This window comes from Solea solea, chromosome 7, assembly GCF_958295425.1.
Source record: "Solea solea chromosome 7, fSolSol10.1, whole genome shotgun sequence".
NCBI classification, from domain to species: domain Eukaryota; kingdom Metazoa; phylum Chordata; class Actinopteri; order Pleuronectiformes; family Soleidae; genus Solea; species Solea solea.
In genome coordinates this window covers 12,844,079-12,852,441 of record NC_081140.1, presented here as the reverse complement: position 1 = coordinate 12,852,441, position 8,363 = coordinate 12,844,079, and positions in this window count along the sequence as shown.

The window sequence follows — 8,363 nt, the reverse complement described above, 5'->3', positions numbered from 1 at the left end:
AGTTGTAAAAGAAAAGAAAATCTGATTACTCTTCTTCATATTGTGTCAAAGTATAAGCTGTAAAAAAAGATGTGAAGAACAAAAGTTTCAAGTTAAAACACACGGGCTTTGCTAAACTTGAACGTTGTCAGCAGTGCTGCAAATAGTGATTATTATACAGTAAATGTATCTGCAATAATTCTGAAAATATTCTTCGATTAGAAGTTTAATATTTTCTTTATCCCCAGGACAGAACAAAATATTCGTGGATGTTCTCAGTTTGAGGTTCTGGAAACGGTGAACAACAAATTGATAATCAAGAAAAATGACTAACAGCGGCACAGCAGCCACTTTGACCAAAATGTCACAGTAGAAAAATCACTGGTGTAAATCAAACGGATGATGGCTGAATTCCATTTCACTTCCTCAGTTTCAGTTTTGCATGCTGGTTCACTGTCACACTGTCCTGACATGAACTGACCAGAGCCATCAGACACACCTGTGCTCCACCTGCTAAAATGTGTCCAAATGTCTGCTGTGACAATAATCATCAGTCGCAGTTATGAATATTCACTGTCGTGATTTGCTGCTGCGATAGCAAGCCGTCGAGATTTTAATGCTCTTAACGGGGCCTTAGCAAACAAGGGCCGGGAGGGGACAGCCCTTCTGGACTATCTCCTTTGTCTTCTCACATTGTTAGTCCCATGCCATCTGCTGAATGTCATTATAAGTGGATTTAGATTTAAAGCAGCACCACTTGTGCTCTGTTGGCCCCTTTCACCCACATATTAGTCCCTGCTCTAACTTTTAAGTATTGTTTTTGTTGGCTATGTGTGTCTGTCTGTGCTTCCGCACTTGCCATTACGAGCAACAGAGGCCGACAGAGGCTTGTTAGACTTTGTGATAGACACACACACCAGGCGCATGTTTAAGTACATTGCCCAAGAATTTTGACCCCCAGTGAATGGGGTGAAGTCTGCCATCTCTGACTGCCTTGTACACAGTGCAGCATAGTCAGTCTTAAAGCTGACAGCATCCCATCCTCCACTTTGGCTGGTTTTAGCTCTCCATAACCTCACAGAAACCTACATTTTATGGCATGTCTTGTTAACAGTAAAAATAGAAAATACAGTAAATATAGTTACTGCAAGTGGAAGACTTATATAATCAGACTGGAACAAAGATAACACACCTGATTCAAATTAATGTGTTGTTGTTATCAGGCAGGCTTGTGAAGAGCTTGATGAAGAGCATTTAAATTTTAAAGGTGGGTTGGAGCGGGCAACATCTGAAACACAACCAGGACTGAGAAACACACGTCATTTGTCCCAGGAAGAATGAAGTTATGGATATTTTAAAAGTGTTCATTTTTACAAAGCAATACAGACATAAAGTATGTAATTTCCAACCTAAATTAAAGATGGACTGAGTTCATGTTAAAACGGTTTGCCAGAGAATGTTGGCTTAACAGTGCGAGGCTGCTTGATGACGTCAGCGTCCCAGTACAGACTTGAGGGTTTTTGTCCAGCAGCAGACGCAGAAGCAGCAGGAGGAGGAGGAGGAAGTAGAATCACTCTCAGCCCTCAGTGTCCAAACACCCAAAAAAGTCATATAATAGTATGTCGTCCAATATCACAGAAAAAAAGTCATACGTACAGTGGTTCTAAAACTTTTTCTTTTGGGCCCCCCTTTGGAGGAAGAAATTTCCCGGGGGCCTCTCACGAAATTGTAACAATATGCCAAGTATAACATTTATTGAATCAATATTAGAAGAAACGTTTCACTTTTCTTTCAATAATCTGTTGTGCAAATAACATTTTTGCTTCAGCAATACAAATAACCTCAATATTGCTTCGTGTGAAAGCAATTTTCAAATAAAAATATGAAATGTCCAATTACAACTACAATAGTGTCATTTTTATAAATTTGGATAGCAAAGAATACTTTACCAATATCAATAATTTGCTGTGCAAATCATTTTTTTTTTGTTTTAGCTGTACAAATGCTGTCCCCTGCCAATGTTTTGAGACACAACACTCAGAGGAATTTGGAGGCATTTTCTCGTCTTGTGTTTTGGTCGTCGTGAATGTATTTATTTATATGTTTATTTCGGGCATGTCAGTTAGATCACTCATCATCACACATCATCTTAGTGTAGTCCACACAATACACATAACCGAAAGGGAAAGCGGGAGAAGCAAGAGCTTATCAAGTCCCTCCCCCATTACCTACAGAATACATATATTCATAGTACAATACATAATTTCATCATACTACATTTTTATTTTTATTTTTTTCTCTCTTTTTCTTATGACATTTTGACAAAAACATGTTTAAGCATCAGGTAGCATTCAGAGATGCAGTCTAGTATGTCGTCCAAAATCACTCAAATAAGTCATACTATAGTATGTCGTCCAAAATCACTCAAAAATGTCATACTATAGCATGTCGTCCAAAATCATAGCATGTCGTCCAAAATCACTCAAATAAGTCATACTATAGCATGTCGTCCAAAATCACTCAAATAAGTCATACTTTAGTATGTCGTCCAAAATCACTCAAAAATGTCATACTATAGCATGTCGTCCAAAATCATAGCATGTCGTCCAAAATCACTCAAATAAGTCATACTATAGCATGTCGTCCAAAATCACTCAAATAAGTCATACTATAGTATGTCGTCCAAAATCACTCAAAAATGTCATACTATAGCATGTCGTCCAAAATCATAGCATGTCGTCCAAAATCACTCAAATAAGTCATACTATAGCATGTCGTCCAAAATCACTCAAATAAGTCATACTTTAGTATGTCGTCCAAAATCACTCAAAAATGTCATACTATAGCATGTCGTCCAAAATCATAGCATGTCGTCCAAAATCACTCAAATAAGTCATACTATAGCATGTCGTCCAAAATCACTCAAATAAGTCATACTATAGTATGTTGTCCAAAATCACTCAAAAATGTCATACTATAGCATGTCGTCCAAAATCATAGCATGTCGTCCAAAATCACTCAAATAAGTCATACTATAGCATGTTGTCCAAAATCACTCAAATAAGTCATACTTTAGTATGTCGTCCAAAATCACTCAAATAATTCATACTAAAGTATGTCGTCCAAAATCACTCAAATAAGTCATACTATATTATCTCGTCCAAAATCACTCAAAAATGTCATACTATAGCATGTCATCCAAAATCACTCAAAAAATGTCATACTATAGTATGTCGTCCAAAATCACTCAAAAAATGTCATACTATAGTATGTCGTCCAAAATCACTCGAAAATGTCATACTATAGCATGTCGTCCAAAATCACTCAAATAAGTCATACTATAGTATGTCGTCCAAAATCACTCAAATAAGTCATACTATAGCATGTCGTCCAAAATCACTCAAATAAGTCATACTATAGCATGTCGTCCAAAATCACTCAAATAAGTCATACTATAGCATGTCGTCCAAAATCACTCAAATAAGTCATACTATAGCATGTCGTCCAAAATCACTCAAAAATGTCATACTATAGCATGTCGTCCAAAATCACTCAAAAAAGTCATACTATAGCATGTCGTCCAAAATCACTCAAAAATGTCATACTATAGCATGTCGTCCAAAATCACTCAAAAAAATCATACTATAGCATGTCGTCCAAAATCACTCAAAAATGTCATACTATAGCATGTCGTCCAAAATCACTCGAAAATGTCATACTTTAGTATTTCGTCCAAAATCACTCAGATAAGTCAAACTATAGTATGTAGTCCAAAATCACTCAAAAAAGTCCTGCTATAGTATGTCGTCAAAAATCACTCAAATAAGTCATACTTTAGTATGTCGTCCAAAATCACTCAAATAAGTCAGACTATAGTATGTCGTCCAAAATCACTCAAATAAGGCATACTATAGTATGTCGTCCAAAATCACTCAAAAATGTCATACTACAGTATGTCGTCCAAAATCACTCAAATAAGTCATACTATAGTATGTCGTCCAAAATCACTCAAAAATGTCATACTACAGTATGTCGTCCAAAATCACTCAAATAAGTCATACTTTAGTATGTCGTCCAGAATCACTCAAAAAAGTCCTACTATAGTATGTCGTCCAAAATCACTCAAAAAAGTCATACTATAGCATGTCGTCCAAAATCACTCAAAAATGTCATACTATAGCATGTCGTCCAAAATCACTCAAAAAAGTCCTGCTATAGAATGTCGTCCAAAATCACTCAAATAAGTCATACTTTAGTATGTCGTCCAAAATCACTCAAATAAGTCATACTATAGTATGTCGTCCAAAATCACTCAAATAAGGCATACTATAGTATGTCGTCCAAAATCACTCAAAAATGTCATACTACAGTATGTCGTCCAAAATCACTCAAAAAAGTCCTACTATAGTATGTCGTCCAAAATCACTCAAAAAGGTCATACTATAGCATGTCGTCCAAAATCACTCAAATAAGTCATACTACAGTATGTCGTCCAAAATCACTCAAAAAAGTCATACTATAGTATGTCGTCCAAAATCACTCAGATAAGTCAAACTATAGTATGTAGTCCAAAATCACTCAAAAAAGTCATACTATAGTATGTCGTCCAAAATCACTTAAAAATGTCATACTATAGCATGTCGTCCAAAATCACTCAAAAAAGTCCTGCTATAGTATGTCGTCCAAAATCACTCAAATAAGTCATACTATAGCATGTCGTCCAAAATCACTCAAAAAAGTCATACTATAGCATGTCGTCCAAAATCACTCAAAAAAGTCATACTATAGCATGTCGTCCAAAATCACTCAAAAAAGTCATACTATAGCATGTCGTCCAAAATCACTCAAATAAGTCATACTATAGCATGTCGTCCAAAATCACTCAAATAAGTCATGCTTTAGTATGTCGTCCAAAATCACTCAAATAAGTCATACTATAGCATGTCGTCCAAAATCACTCAAAAAAGTCATACTTTAGTATGTCGTCCAAAATCACTCAAAAAAGTCATACTATAGCATGTCGTCCAAAATCACTCAAAAATGTCATACTATAGCATGTAGTCCAAAATCACTCAAATAAGTCATACTTAAGTATGTCGTCCAAAATCACTCAAAAAAGTCCTACTATAGTATGTCGTCCAAAATCACTCAAAAAAGTCATACTATAGTATGTCGTCCAAAATCACTCAAATAAGTCATACTATAGCATGTCGTCCAAAATCACTCAAAAAAGTCATACTATAGTATGTCGTCCAAAATCACTCAAAAATTTCATACTATAGCATGTCGTCCAAAATCACTCAAAAAAGTCATACTATAGTATGTCGTCCAAAATCACTCAAAAAATGTCATACTATAGTATGTAGTCCGAAATCACTCAAAAAATGTCATACTATAGTATGTCGTCCAAAATTACTCAAATAAGTCATACTTTAGTATGTCGTCCAAAATCACTTAAAAATGTCATACTATAGCATGTCGTCCAAAATCACTCAGATAAGTCCTGCTATAGTATGTCGTCCAAAATCACTCAAATAAGTCATACTATATTATGTCGTCCAAAATCACTCAAAAAAGTCATACTATAGCATGTCGTCCAAAATCACTCAAAAAAGTCATACTATAGCATGTCGTCCAAAATCACTCAAAAAAGTCATACTATAGCATGTCGTCCAAAATCACTCAAAAAAGTCATACTATAGCATGTCGTCCAAAATCACTCAAATAAGTCATACTATAGCATGTCGTCCAAAATCACTCAAATAAGTCATACTTTAGTATGTCGTCCAAAATCACTCAAATAATTCATACTATAGTATGTCGTCCAAAATCACTCAAATAAGTCATACTATAGTATGTCGTCCAAAATCACTCGAAAATGTCATACTATAGCATGTTGTCCAAAATCACTCAAATAAGTCATACTATAGTATGTCGTCCAAAATCACTCAAAAATGTCATACTATAGCATGTCGTCCAAAATCACTCAAAAAAGTCATACTATAGTATGTCGTCCAAAATCATTTAAATAAGTCATACTATAGTATGTCGTCCAAAATCACTCAAAAATGTCATACTATAGCATGTCGTCCAAAATCACTCAAAAAAGTCATACTTTAGTATGTCGTCCAAAATCACTCAAAAATGTCATACTATAGTATGTCGTCCAAAATCATTTAAATAAGTTATACTATAGCATGTCGTCCAAAATCACTCAAAAATGTCATACTATAGCATGTCGTCCAAAATCACTCAAAAATGTCATACTATAGCATGTCGTCCAAAATCACTCAAAAAAGTCCTGCTATAGTATGTCGTCCAAAATCACTCAAATAAGTCATACTTTAGTATGTCGTCCAAAATCACTCAAATAAGTCATACTATAGTACGTCGTCCAAAATCACTCAAAAAAGTCATACTATAGCATGTCGTCCAAAATCACTCAAAAAAAGTCATACTATAGTATGTCGTCCAAAATCACTCAAATAAGTCATACTATAGCATGTCGTCCAAAATCACTCAAATAAGTCATACTATAGTATGTCGTCCAAAATCACTCAAATAAGTCATACTATAGCATGTCGTCCAAAATCACTCAAATAAGTCATACTATAGCATGTCGTCCAAAATCACTCAAATAAGTCATACTATAGCATGTCGTCCAAAATCACTCAAATAAGTCATACTATAGCATGTCGTCCAAAATCACTCAAAAATGTCATACTATAGCATGTCGTCCAAAATCACTCAAAAAAGTCATACTATAGCATGTCGTCCAAAATCACTCAAAAATGTCATACTATAGCATGTCGTCCAAAATCACTCGAAAATGTCATACTTTAGTATGTCGTCCAAAATCACTCAGATAAGTCAAACTATAGTATGTAGTCCAAAATCACTCAAAAAAGTCCTGCTATAGTATGTCGTCCAAAATCACTCAAATAAGTCATACTTTAGTATGTCGTCCAAAATCACTCAAATAAGTCATACTATAGTATGTCGTCCAAAATCACTCAAATAAGGCATACTATAGTATGTCGTCCAAAATCACTCAAAAATGTCATACTACAGTATGTCGTCCAAAATCACTCAAATAAGTCATACTATAGTATGTCGTCCAAAATCACTCAAAAATGTCATACTACAGTATGTCGTCCAAAATCACTCAAATAAGTCATACTTTAGTATGTCGTCCAAAATCACTCAAAAAAGTCCTACTATAGTATGTCGTCCAAAATCACTCAAAAAAGTCATACTATAGCATGTCGTCCAAAATCACTCAAAAATGTCATACTATAGCATGTCGTCCAAAATCACTCAAAAAAGTCCTGCTATAGAATGTCGTCCAAAATCACTCAAATAAGTCATACTTTAGTATGTCGTCCAAAATCACTCAAATAAGTCATACTATAGTATGTCGTCCAAAATCACTCAAATAAGGCATACTATAGTATGTCGTCCAAAATCACTCAAAAATGTCATACTACAGTATGTCGTCCAAAATCACTCAAAAAAGTCCTACTATAGTATGTCGTCCAAAATCACTCAAAAAGGTCATACTATAGCATGTCGTCCAAAATCACTCAAATAAGTCATACTACAGTATGTCGTCCAAAATCACTCAAAAAAGTCATACTATAGTATGTCGTCCAAAATCACTCAGATAAGTCAAACTATAGTATGTAGTCCAAAATCACTCAAAAAAGTCATACTATAGTATGTCGTCCAAAATCACTTAAAAATGTCATACTATAGCATGTCGTCCAAAATCACTCAAAAAAGTCCTGCTATAGTATGTCGTCCAAAATCACTCAAATAAGTCATACTATAGCATGTCGTCCAAAATCACTCAAAAAAGTCATACTATAGCATGTCGTCCAAAATCACTCAAAAAAGTCATACTATAGCATGTCGTCCAAAATCACTCAAAAAAGTCATACTATAGCATGTCGTCCAAAATCACTCAAATAAGTCATACTATAGCATGTCGTCCAAAATCACTCAAATAAGTCATACTTTAGTATGTCGTCCAAAATCACTCAAAAATGTCATACTATAGCATGTCGTCCAAAATCACTCAAAAAAGTCATACTTTAGTATGTCGTCCAAAATCACTCAAAAAAGTCATACTATAGCATGTCGTCCAAAATCACTCAAAAATGTCATACTATAGCATGTAGTCCAAAATCACTCAAATAAGTCATACTTAAGTATGTCGTCCAAAATCACTCAAAAAAGTCCTACTATAGTATGTCGTCCAAAATCACTCAAAAAAGTCATACTATAGTATGTCGTCCAAAATCACTCAGATAAGTCATACTATAGCATGTCGTCCAAAATCACTCAAAAAAGTCATACTATAGTATGTCGTCCAAAATCACTCA